Source organism: Nerophis ophidion, linkage group LG07 (genome assembly GCF_033978795.1).
Source record: "Nerophis ophidion isolate RoL-2023_Sa linkage group LG07, RoL_Noph_v1.0, whole genome shotgun sequence".
Classification (NCBI taxonomy): domain Eukaryota; kingdom Metazoa; phylum Chordata; class Actinopteri; order Syngnathiformes; family Syngnathidae; genus Nerophis; species Nerophis ophidion.
The window spans coordinates 10,347,429-10,360,691 of record NC_084617.1 but is presented as its reverse complement, the minus strand read 5'-3'; the positions used below and the strand labels follow the sequence as shown (position 1 = coordinate 10,360,691).

Genomic DNA, 13,263 nt, shown 5'->3' with positions numbered 1-13,263 from the left:
ATTCATTTAAGTTATTTGTTATTTTTTCCGGCCATAAAACTTTGTTTTTAATGCTTTAGTTGCTTTCATACGCACATTAAATTTCTACGTCCCAGAACAAGCTGGTGCGGTTACTTTTAGACCTCCACCCCAGATCACACCTCACTCCAACTTAGTTTTCCAAAGTGGGCTGGCTCAGGGTGGAGGACAGAGTAAAACAACTTGCACTGAGCCTGGTCTATAAAATCCGCTACATCTCCCTGATAACGAAGTACAAATGACCGCCATAACCACAACACCAGGGGGAGCTGCACAAACCACTTTAAAACCAGATTCCGATGTAACAAAGGTCTTAACTCATTCTCTTTCTATCCCACATCAATGTGGAATGCACTCCCAAAAGGTGTAAAAGTAAGTGCATTTCTATCCTCCTTCAAAACCGCTTTAAAACAACACCTCCAGGCAACTTCAACCCTTTTCTAATACCCTCCTCCATTCACATCCCATCTCCCCGGATTGTAAATAACCTAATGTAAATAATCAAATGTATTTCTAATGTATATACTTGTTCTTATGCTATCTGAGCTCACTATGTTCTCTGCTGGCTGTACATATCCTACTAAATAAGACCTACACTGTTTCAATGTCCACATTTCTCTGTTGATGTAATTGTCGATAGGCGCAGTCAAGGCGCAGTCAAGGCGTTGAGGGGTTCCGGTTTGGTAGCCGCAGGATTAGGTCTCTGCTTTTGGCAGATGATGTGGTCCTGATGGCTTCATCTGACCGGGATCTTCAGCTCTCGCTGGATCGGTTCGCAGCCGAGTGTGAAGCGACCGGAATGAGAATCAGCACCTCCAAGTCCGAGTCCATGGTACTCGCCCGGAAAAGGGTGGAATGCCATCTCCGGGTTGGGGAGGAGACCCTGCCCCAAGTGGAGGAATTCAAGTACCTAGGAGTCTTGTTCACGAGTGGGGGAAGAGTGGATCGTGAGATCGACAGGCGGATCGGTGCGGCGTCTTCAGTAATGCGGACGTTGTATCGATCCGTTGTGGTGAAGAAGGAGCTGAGCCGGAAGGCAAAGCTCTCAATTTACCGGTCGATCTACGTTCCCATCCTCACCTATGGTCATGAGCTTTGGGTCATGACCGAAAGGATAAGATCACGGGTACAAGCGGCCGAAATGAGTTTCCTCCGCCGTGTGGCGGGGCTCTCCCTTAGAGATAGGGTGAGAAGCTCTGCCATCCGGGAGGAACTCAAAGTAAAGCCGCTGCTCCTCCACATCGAGAGGAGCCAGATGAGGTGGTTCGGGCATCTGGTCAGGATGCCACCCGAACGCCTCCCTAGGGAGGTGTTTAGGGCACGTCCAACCGGTAGGAGGCCACGGGGAAGACCCAGGACACGTTGGGAAGACTATGTCTCCCGGCTGGCCTGGGAACGCCTCGGGATCCCCCGGGAAGAGCTAGACGAAGTGGCTGGGGAGAGGGAAGTCTGGGTTTCCCTGCTTAGGCTGTTGCCCCCGCGACCCGACCTCGGATAAGCGGAAGATGATGGATGGATGGATGTAATTGTCGATGACTGAAGTACTGATATCAACCGAAGCTCCTCATCCCACCCCCCGAATGGTAAATAATGTAAATAATTCAATGTACATACTATGATGATTAACTTGTGTGATGACTGTATTATGCTGATAGTATATATTTGTACCATGAATTGATTAACGTGGACCCCGACTTAAACAAGTTGAAAAACTTGAAAAACAATTGACTATTTAGTGGTCAGTTGTACGGAATATGTACTGAACTGTGCAATTTACTAATACAAGTTTCAATCAATGAGGTCCACGAAAGACTGTTTTTATCTACGCAGGGGTAGGGAACCTATGGCTCTACAGCCAGATGCGGCTCTTTTGATGACAGAGTCTGGCTCTCAGATAAATCTTAGCTGACATTGCTTAACACGATAAGTAATTAATAATTCCGCCGGTAATCACAGTGTTAAAAATAACGTTCAAATTATAAAAAATTCTCATGCATTTTTGTCCAACCATCCATTTTCTATCGCACCTGTTCAAGAAGTCGCTTTAATTGTAAGAAGTATCATATTTATTATTGGTTAGCTTTAGAATAACAATGTTATTATCTTGGGGACTGCGTGGCGAAGTTGGGACAGTGGCTGTGCCAGCAATCTGAGGGTTACTGGTTCAATCCCCACCTTCTACTATCTTAGTCACGTCCGTTGTGTCCTTGAGCAAGACAATTCACCCTTGCTCCTGATGTGTCCTGGTTAGCGCCTTACATGGCAGCTCCCGCCATCAATGTGTGAATGTGTGTGTGTGAATGGGTGAATGTGGGAATACTGTGAAAGCGCTTTGGGCTCCTTAAAAAGGGGTAGAAAAGCTATACCAGTACATCCATCCATCCATCCATCCATCCATCCATCCATTTTCTACCGCTTATTCCCTTTCGAGGTCGCGGGGGGGCGCTGGCGCCTATCTCAGCTACAATCGGGCGGAAGGCAGGGTACACCCTGGACAAGTCGCCACCTCATCGCAGGGCCAACACAGATAGACAGACAACATTCACACTCACATTCACACACTAGGGCCAATTTAGTGTTGCCAATCAACCTATCCCCAGGTGCATGTCTTTGGAAGTGGGAGGAAGCCGGAGTACCCGGAGGGAACCCACGCATTCACGGGGAGAACATGCAAACTCCACACAGAAAGATCCCGAGCCTGGATTTGAACCCAGGACTGCAGGAACTTCGTATTGTGAGGCAGACGCACTAACCCCTCTGCCACCGTGATTTTTTTCTTACCATTTTTAAAAAGAATAAGAGACTTATTATACTGTAAAAATGTTGTTCTTAAAAATGCACGCATTTAGTTGTATTCAGTGTTAAAAAAAGATTATATGGCTCTCACTGAAATACATGTTGAAATATTTGGCTTTCATGGCTCTCTCAGCCAAAAAGGTTCCCGACCCCTGATCTACAGTAATGTTTCTCCTACAAAGGAAATCATTTTAAATATGTTGTGTTTTTTTTAAATAAAATTTGGTTAAAAGATTTCAGTATAAATATTTTTCTTGGTTGACAAGACTTTGCAGCATCGCGTGGACATCGGGGGCGGTACCTCTGGATTGGCAGACCGGGGTGGTGGTTCCTCTCTTTAAGAAGGGGGACCGGAGGGTGTGTTCCAACTACCGTGGGATCACACTCCTCAGCCTTCCCAGTAAGGTCTATTCAGGTGTACTGGAGAGGAGGCTACGCCGGATAGTCCAACCTTGGATTCAGGAGGAACAGTGTGGTTTTCGTCCTGGTCATGGAACTGTGGACCAGCTCTATACTCTCGGCAGGGTTCTTGGGGGTGCACGGGAGTTTGCCCAACCAGTCTACATGTGCTTTGTGGACTTGGAGAAGGCATTCGACCGTGTCCCTCGGGAAGTCCTGTGGGGAGTGCTCAGAGAGTATGGGGTATCGGACTGTCTTATTGTGGCGGTCCGTTCCCTGTACGATCAGTGCCAGAGCTTGGTCCGCATTGCCGGCGGTAAGTCGGACACATTTCCAGTGACGGTTGGACTCCGCCAAGGCTGTCCTTTGTCACCGATTCTGTTCATAACTTTTATGGACAGAATTTTCTAGGCACAGTCAAGGCGTTGAGGGGTTCCGGTTTGGTAACCGCAGGATTAGGTCTCTGCTTTTTGCAGATGATGTGGTCCTGATGGCTTCATCTGACCGGGATCTTCAGCTCTCGCTGGATCGGTTCGCAGCCGAGTGTGAAGCGACCGGAATGAGAATCAGCACCTCCAAGTCCGAGTCCATGGTTCTCGCCCGGAAAAGGGTGGAATGCCATCTCCGGGTTGGGGAGGAGACCCTGCCCCAAGTGGAGGAGTTCAAGTACCTAGGAGTCTTGTTCACGAGTGAGGGAAGAGTGGATCGTGAGATCGACAGGCGGATCGGTGCGGCGTCTTCAGTAATGCGGACGTTGTACCGATCCGTTGTGGTGAAGAAGGAGCTGAGCCGGAAGGCAAAGCTCTCAATTTACCGGTCGATCTACGTTCCTATCCTCACCTATGGTCATGAACTTTGGGTCATGACCGAAAGGATAAGATCACGGGTACAAGCGGCCGAGATGAGTTTCCTCCGCCGTGTGGCGGGGCTCTCCCTTAGAGATAGGGTGAGAAGCTCTGCCATCCGGGAGGAACTCAAAGTAAAGCTGCTGCTCCTTCACATCGAGAGGAGCCAGATGAGGTGGTTCGGGCATCTGGTCAGGATGCCACCCGAACGCCTCCCTAGGGAGGTGTTTAGGGCACGTCCAACCGGTAGGAGGCCACGGGGAAGACCCAGGACACGTTGGGAAGACTATGTCTCCCGGCTGGCCTGGGAATGCCTCGGGATCCCCCGGGAAGAGCTAGACGAAGTGGCTGGGGAGAGGGAAGTCTGGGTTTCCCTGCTTAGGCTGTTTCCCCCGCGACCCGACCTCGGATAAGCGGAAGATGATGGATGGATAAATACTTTTTTTCAAAATTTTGAGCACATTTAAAAATAACGCGATAATAATAACCATGGTAATTTTGGTATAATAACTCTGATTAGAAGTGTCAAAAATACAAATATTGAGATGCTCTATTATGACCTAATCATCTTAACTAGCCCTAATCTAATCCAATTTAAAGTGTACCGAGGCTGTTTATGCAGTCGTCACTCCATTCAGTCAAGTGTCGGTCACGTTCTCTGACAGCTTTCGACCAACTTCTTTCTCCCGGTGTGTGGAACTGCTACAGCAGTCAACAAGAGTCAGAGTTCAGTGGTCAGCACAAAGCAGGCTTAAGCGCACTTAAGCCACGGCCTCCCCCCTTTCCCCCCAACCCCACATGTCGCTTTTGGTCACATGGATAAAGTTGACGGGGGGACAAGTGCAGGCAGGGCCAGAGCGCAAGGGGCCTTAAATCTCAAGCTGCGTTTAATGTGCTGAGCGGGAAGATTACAGCGGCAAGTATTTTGTCAAACTACAGCTTTCACTCCTAAACGTAGTCATATGTTTGCTATCACACGTAAGCCAACATTGCATTTCTATTGCTGCGTACATGGACATTGTTATTGTCTTGCTCACTTGGAATTGTGTTTGAAGGGACACTGACATTATTTACAAATAGAGTATCTTAGTAAATACACCTACCGGGGACCAAGATTTAGTGTCTATGTGGCTGCTTATGCAAACATTGCTAAGCGCATTTGTATTTTCCAATAAACTAATGTATTATGTTGCCAGTTCTCTATCTGATGCAGAGTAGTTCACATGTGCAAACTGCAAGCACAATATGAATACCTTGATTAGTACCTCTCCAGAGTTCCAAGCAGAGCATTAACATCTTCATTGGATTTAATGATTGGTGATTATTAGGGGTATAAAATCAATATGGAAAACAGATTTTAACTTTAAAATAGGGTTGTACGGTATACCGGTGTTGGTATAGTCCCGCGATACTAATGAATCATATTCGGTACTATACCGCGTCTGAAAAGTACTGGTCCGCCACCCCCCGTCCTTGTCACGTCGTGACATTCTGGTTTTACGAACAGAGGAGCATGTTCGGCAGCGCACAATCACGGAGTACCAACAAGCAGACACAGTGTGTGGACAGAAAAAGGAGAATGGACGCATTTTGGCTTAAAAACTAACCATAAAGGTGAAGTTATATGACTGAAACGTCCACCGGAAGAGGTGCTTTAAAGGGGAACATTATCACCAAACCTATGCAAGCGTCAATGTATACCTTGATGTTGCAGAAAAAAGACCGTGTATTTTTTTAACCGATTTCCGAACTCTGAATGGGTGAATTTTGGCAAATTAAACGCCTTTCTGTTTATCGGTCTTTTAGCGATGACGTCAGAACGTGACGTCACCGAGGTAACACACCCGCCATATTCATTTTCACATTACAAACACCGGGTCTCAGCTCTGTTATTTTCCGTTTTTCCGACTATTTTTCGACTATCATGCCTCGTCGGTGTGTTGTCGGAGGGTGTAACAACACTAACAGGGAGGGATTCAAGTTGCACCACTGGCAAGAAATCTGCCGCCAGACCCCCATTGAATGTACCAAAGTGTCTTCACATTTGACCGGCGATGCTAAGACAGACATGGCACAGAGATGTATGGATAACCTGCAGATGCATTTGCAACGATTAAGTCAACGAAATCACAAAGGTGAGTTTTGTTGATGTTGTTGACTTATGTGCTAATCAGACATATTTGGTCACGGCATGACTGCCAGCTAATCGATGCTAACATGCTACGCTAATCGATGCTAACATGCTATTTACGCTAGCTGTATGTACATTTGAAACTGGATACCCACATTTAATGCGAAACAAACACTTACCAATCGATGGATTTAAGTTGCTCCAGTGTCACAAGATGCGAAAGTCCTGAACATTAGGTCCGCACATTTTACCGGCGATGCTAATAAGGCAGCCATGCTACGGGCCACTTCATTGGGTACACCCACGCTATGGCCGAATAGCGTCAATAGCTATTCGCTCAATAGCTTCAATTTCTTCTTCAATTTGGTTTTCGCTATCTGCCTCCATACTCCGACCATCTGTTTCAATACATGCGTAATCTGTTGAATCGCTTAAGCCGCTGAAATCCGAGTCTGAATCCGAGCTAATGTCGCTATATCTTGCTGTGGTAACCGCCATGTTGTTTGTATTGGCAGCCCTGTATGACGTCACAGGGAAATGGATAGTGGTTTCGAAGATAGCGAAAATAAGGCACTTTAAAGCTTTATTTAGGGATATTCCGGGACCGGTAAAATTTTGAAAAAAAATTAAAAAAACACAACAAGCCACTGGGAACTGATTTTTATTGTTTTTAACCCTTTTGAAATTGTGATAATGTTCCCCTTTAAGACATGGCTAGCTAGCTAGCGGCTAAAGTCCAGCCCCAGTCGGCAGCGTTTTAGCTACTTATAAATTACTAATCCTGGTCTACATGGCGACAAATGAAGTACGTTTCTTACAAGTATCATTCCTGCAGGATGAGGAATAGCTAAACATGTTTCACTACACAACGTAGCTCACCGGCGTAAAAATGTAAACAAACGCCACCTAACATCCACTGTAATTATACCAAGACCTAGAGCGTATCTAGTCGATACTACCATGATTACGTCAATATTTTTTGGCATCACATCTTTTTTCGTTTAAAAAAAAGATATATTATGTTTATAAACTCAGGAAATACGTCCCTGGACGTGCCAGGTTTTTTTGAAACATGTTGCAGGCATCAACGTCCAAATGAGCTAATTTTTGGAAACAATAACAACGTTTATCAGTTCGAACGTTTAAGTATTTTGTCTTTGCAGTCTATTCAATTGAATATAAGTTGAAAAGGATTTGCAAATCATTGTTTTTATTTACCATTTATACAACAAGCCAACCTCACTGGTTTTGGGTAGTGTGTATCGGTATGGCTGCTTGTCTCAAATACATATTTCTTTCAAAAATATACCGATATAACTCGTAATCCTGGATTATCGCCCAGCCCTGGTTGGATGGGAAGTGTGGGTTTTCATCCCGGATGTCTCTGTACATTACTAAATTCATCTTCTTCTTTATCCTGACTAGTTGACCACTTCTTGCTGAAAAACATCCCCACAGCATGATGCTGCCACCACTGTAGAGATGGTATTGGCCTGGTGATGAGCGATGTCTAGTTTCATTCCAAACATGAAGCCTGGCATTCACGCCAAAGAGTTCAATATTTGTTTCTCATAGTCTGAGAGTCTTTCTGGTGCATTTTGGCAAACTGTTTACTAAGAAATGGCTTCCGTCCGGCCACTATACCATATTGATGGATTCCTGCAGCGATGGTTGTCCTTTTGAAAGGTTTCTCTTCTCTCCACAAAAGGAATGCCGCAGCTCTGACAGAGTGACCATCGAGTTACAATGTACAGAAACATCCTGGATGAAAACCAACGCCTCAAATCCAACATGACGGAGCTTGTGCTGCAAAGAGGAATGGGCAAAACTGCCAAGATTCTGTCATTGTATTCAAAAAGACTTCAGGCTGTAATTGAACAAAGTATTGAACACTAAAGCACATGCAATTGTTTTAGTTTTAATAAATTTGCAAAATGACAACAACAAAAAAAGTACATTATCATTATGAGTTGTTGTCTGTAGAATTTTGAGGACAAATATGAATTTATTCTATTTTGATAGAGGGATGTAACATAACAACATTTTGAATAATTAAAACACTGAATACTTTCCGGACAGACTCTTGTTGAAAGGGATATGCCTGTATATGATTTTTTACATTTTGGACCACCAAAACCATTTTGTCCTAACCCATTTGTGTCAACAAGGTGAAAATACATCTGAAAACCTTTGATAAATTGACTTTGTGTCTGTTTCCGCCCATTCAGTCTGCCTTGAACACTCTGTATTTTATTTTGAGAGTATAACACAGGCTTTATTTTGTGTTTTTGCATAACTTCCTGTTCAACTTGAACAGCCAGTTTAGTGCAGGAATGCATATCGACACTGTTCCGTTTCCGTGGAAACACATCGACTCGAATGAAAAACGGAAAGAGTCCGCTGCCGTGACGGCGCCGTTCTGCTGCCATTACGCATCCAGTGGAAATCCGGGGTTAGTTTTACTAGGTAGGTATTGTAATGTTTTTTTTTTTTTAACTCTTTCTCAAACTTTGTTAATGAGGTACAATTGTAAAAGTTGGCATTGGTCCCCGGCCGCTGGTAAATAACAACAAAAACAGGCCAAAATTTTGGACACACCTTCTCATTCAATGCATTTTCTTTGTTTTCATTAAACCATTTTAGATTGTCACTGAAGGCATCACAACTATGAATGAACACATGTGGAGTTATGTACTTAACAAAAAAAAAGGTGAAATAACTGAAAACATGTATTATATTCTAGTTTCTTCAAAATAGCCACCCGTTGCTCTGATTACTGTTTTGCGCACTCTCGGCATTCTCTCGATGAGCTTCAAGAGGTAGTCATCTGAAAGAGTTTTCACTTCACAGGTGTCATAGTTTTGATGCCTTCAGTGACAATCTACATGGCAAATAGTCATGAAAGTAAAAAAAAAAAAATTGAAATGAGAAGCTGTGTCCAAACTTTTAGCCTGTACTGTGTATACATGACTCATAAAAATTTAAGGATAGTCTTCTTTGGGGTGAAATTTGAGGCCGAACCTAAAATGCACTAGAACTTTTCCAGTTGAACTCAATTTGACCTTTTCTAAACTCACGAATGCGCATTTCGTTCTCATCAAGCTGTGTATGGAAACGTTTACAAAAATCTTCGATGTTTACGTTTTGACATCCCAAGACAACACCTGAAACAGGATGCACTCGAGCAGCAGTGTCAAACGTACGGCCCGAGGGCCGGATCAGGCCCGCAAACAGGTTTTATCCGGCCCTCGGAATAAATTTGCTAAGTATAAAAATCAACTTGAAATTTTTGAATAAAGAAACTGCTGTTCTAAATGTGTCCACTGACGCTTTAGCTCGGTTGGTAGAGTGGCCGCGCCAGCAACTTGAGGGTTCCAGGTTCGATTCCCGCTTCTGCCAACCTAGTCACTGCCGTTGTGTCCTTGGGCAAGACACTTTACCCACCTGCTCCCAGTGCCACCCAAACTGGTTTGAATCTAACTTAGATATTGGGTTTCACTATGTAAAGCGCTTTGAGTCACTAGAGAAAAAGCGCTATATAAATATAATTCACATAATTCACACTGGATGTCGCAAGAGCAATTATTAAAATTTCTGTAGATGATGCTACATATGTACAAAATAAACCACATTATGTCGAGGAAAATGATCAAACATCCTGTAATTTGACTTTGATATGATTTTTTTGTCTCGATAGATTGAAAATAAACAGCAAATTGATGAAAATTATCACATCATTTATTCAGAAAGCGTAAATAACAACAAATAAAGATAGAATACCATTAACCACATATATAACATATTGGTGTAAAAAACAAACCATTATGATTTGTACAATTTCAGAATGTTTTTGTTCTATTTTTAAACAATAATCTGAAATTGTGTTTATTTTTAAGTTATCGGGCCGTGATTTTACTAGTCCGGCCCACTAGGGAATAGATTTTTCTACATGTGGCCCTCGATCTAAAATGAGTTTGACACACCTGTACTAGAGGGAAGTAGCCACTTAGATTCACTAAGAATCTTAGTGGCCACTAAGTTCATACACAAAGACTGGAAGAGTCACACAATAAAATATCTAAAATGTTGTACATTTTGCCGTTGTTTTTTTCCAAAACAATTTGTGAAAAAACAGGTGGATATTAAAAAGTAAAATCGTCTTAGTTACCAGTTTGAACTGGTAAACTGTAATTTTTTGCAAATATTAGGTCATTTGGAATTTGATGCCTGCAACATTAATCAAAAAAGCTGGCACAAGTGGCAAAAAAGACTGAGAAAGTTGAGGAATGCTCATCAAATACTTATTGGGTACCATTAATTAATTAACGTGGACCCCGACTTAAACAAGTTGAAAAACTTATTCGGGTGTTACCATTTAGTGGTCAATTATACGGAATATGTACTGTACTGTGCAATCTGCTAATACAAAGGTGGGTTCCATGATTGGGTATAAAAGCATCCATCCATCCATTTTCTACCGCTTAAGCAGCTTCCATGAAATGCTCAGTCATTCACAAACAAGGACGGGGCGAGGGTCACCACTTTGTGAACAAATTGTTTAAGAACGACATTTCTCAACGAGCTATTGCAAGGAATTTAGGGGTTTCACCACCTACGGTCTGTAATATCATCAAAAGGTTCAGAGAATTCGGAGAAACCACTGCAGGTAAGCGATGGTATTCTGGACCTTTGATCCCTCGGAGGGTACCGCATCAAAAAGCGACATCAGCCTGTAAAGGATATCAACACTATTGACTATTTTATTGATGACGGGACAAGCAGTAGAAAATGGATGGATGGTACTTTTTCGTCACTTATTGTTTGTCTTGGTACACTAATGTTTATATTTTAGGCCATCGGTTCTTTGTTTTATTTTTGCCAAAAAAAACACAAATATATATATATACACATATATACATATATATTTATATTGCTCTTTTTATATTTGGTATGAACAATATTATGTAAACTCAAATGTATTATTTGTTTTGGTTCTTTGTTGTTGACTTTCTCAGTCTTTTTTGCCACTTGTGCCAGCTTTTTTTAAATTAATGTTGCAGGCATCAAATTCCAAATGAACTAATATTTGCAAAAAATAACAGTTTATCAGTTCGAACTGGTAACTAAGACGATTTAACTTTTTGTATTACAACATTTTATTATTTGATCAGGTTGTACTGCATTTGTTTTGCGATTGTGTGATGTTTTTGCCCAAACCCCAGGAAGAATAGTCTCCACTGCGGTGTAGACTAATGGGGATCCTTACTAAACTAAACTAAACTAAACCACATGGGCTCAAGAAACACTTCAGAAAACCACCGTCAATAACTACAGTCGGTCGCTACATCTGTAAGTGCAAGTTAAAACTCTACCATTTAAGGCCAAAGCCATTTATCAACAACACCCAGAAACGCCGCCGGCTTCGCTTGTCTATATTAATTAATTTCAACAGTATTAAGACATGCACCTGGGGATAGGTTGATTGGCAACACTAAAAATTGGCCCTAGTGTGTGAATGTGAGTGTGAATGTTGTCTGTCTATCTGTGTCGGCCCTGCGATGAGGTGGCGACTTGTCCAGGGTGTACCCTGCCTTCCGCCCGATTGTAGCTGAGATAGGCGCCAGCGCCCCCCGCGACCCCGAAAGGGAATAAGCGGTAGAAAATGGATGGATGATTGTTAATCATCCATCTATTTTATACCGCTTGTCCCTTTTGTGGTCACTGGAGCCTATCTCAGCTGCATTCGGTCCACGTTAATCATCCATCCATCCATCCTTTTTCTACCGCTTTAACATTTTGGGGTCGCGGGGGGTTGCTGGAGCTGCATTCGGCCCACGTTAATCATCCATCCATTTTCTACCGCTTGTCCCTTTTGGGGTCGCTGGAGCCTATCTCAGCTGGAGGTCCATCCATCCATCCATCCATTTTGTACCGCTTATTCCCTTTGGGGTCGCTGGTGCCTATCTCAGCTACAATCGGGCGGAAGGCGGGGTACACCCCGGACAAGTCGCCACCTCGTTAATCAATTCATGGTAAAGGCTACAGTCCATTCAAATAAATTCTGACCAAACGTTGTAAAACTTAAACCAGCACAGTTGGAAACATCCTAATGTACACACAGTTGAAATAAAAGGATGTTAACTTTAACAAACAGTATGTTATTTACACACACGGAGGACATTAGTGTTGACCTAGTCCGCGGCACTTGACGCCAGAGATCAAAGAGTATACTAGCTGTCACCTTTGTAGTCTCCTCTCCGACTCCTCCCGTCAGCTTTTTGTCAAGGCAAACACAACTAAAAGAGGTATGAGTGTTTATTTTGTAAAATAACTTAAAATAAATAAATAAACACAACTTACCAGAGACGGTATAGACTTGGCTGGCTGTCGGCGGACAACCTACGGAGGCTTCGGGTCAGGATGAAGCATTTCCACTGGCATATCTCAAAGGCTTCATTCGGAGCGCAAACGTCCCTTTTTTTTTAAATTAAAAACAAGCAAATCCTTCTACGAGATGAAATTAGACAACAGAATCCATTCGCGGGGGCTTCGACTATCAACTTTTTTTTTCGTCGCTTGTTGAGAAAAAAGTGGGCAGTCCGTGTTACGAACTACAATGTGTACACATGTGACCCCTCCCCCTTCTTGCCCCCCCCCCCCCACCGCTCAGCTCGGGTCGCGAGCCACTCGATGACGTAGTACGCTTTGATTGGACAGGGAAAAAAGGGGGGCGGGGCCTCGTTTGAGGGAGAGAAGGCGGAACCACATGCACACTAACTAAATGTTTTCAGGACGAGAAAGGAACATAGTGAAACGTTTTACGTCAGGGGTCCCTAACAGAATTTACCTGGGGGCCACTGGACGCAGAGTCTGGGTGAGGCTGGGCCGCAAGAAAAGATTTGTTTAAAAAAAAAAATGTTGCAACGTTCTCTATGCAAATATGAGTTGTGAAATTGTGTTAGATGTGAATATAAACGGAATACAATGATTTGCAAATCATTTTCAACCCATATTCAATTGAATGCACTACAAAGACAAGATATTTGATATTAAAACTCATACACTTGTTTTTTT

At 43.2% G+C, this 13,263-nt stretch overlaps 1 protein-coding gene across 2 annotated transcripts in view; it reads right to left on the bottom strand.

The window, feature by feature from the left end:
- gpr146 (G protein-coupled receptor 146) overlaps nucleotides 1-12,804 on the bottom strand; it is a 43,708-nt gene extending 30,904 nt beyond the window's left edge. For both annotated transcript variants that reach the window (XM_061905321.1, XM_061905320.1), the window contains exon 1: nucleotides 12,550-12,804. The gene's annotated coding sequence lies outside the window, so the exon portion shown is untranslated. The remainder of the gene's footprint in view (nucleotides 1-12,549) is intronic.
- Between the last annotated feature and the right edge of the window lie 459 nt (nucleotides 12,805-13,263).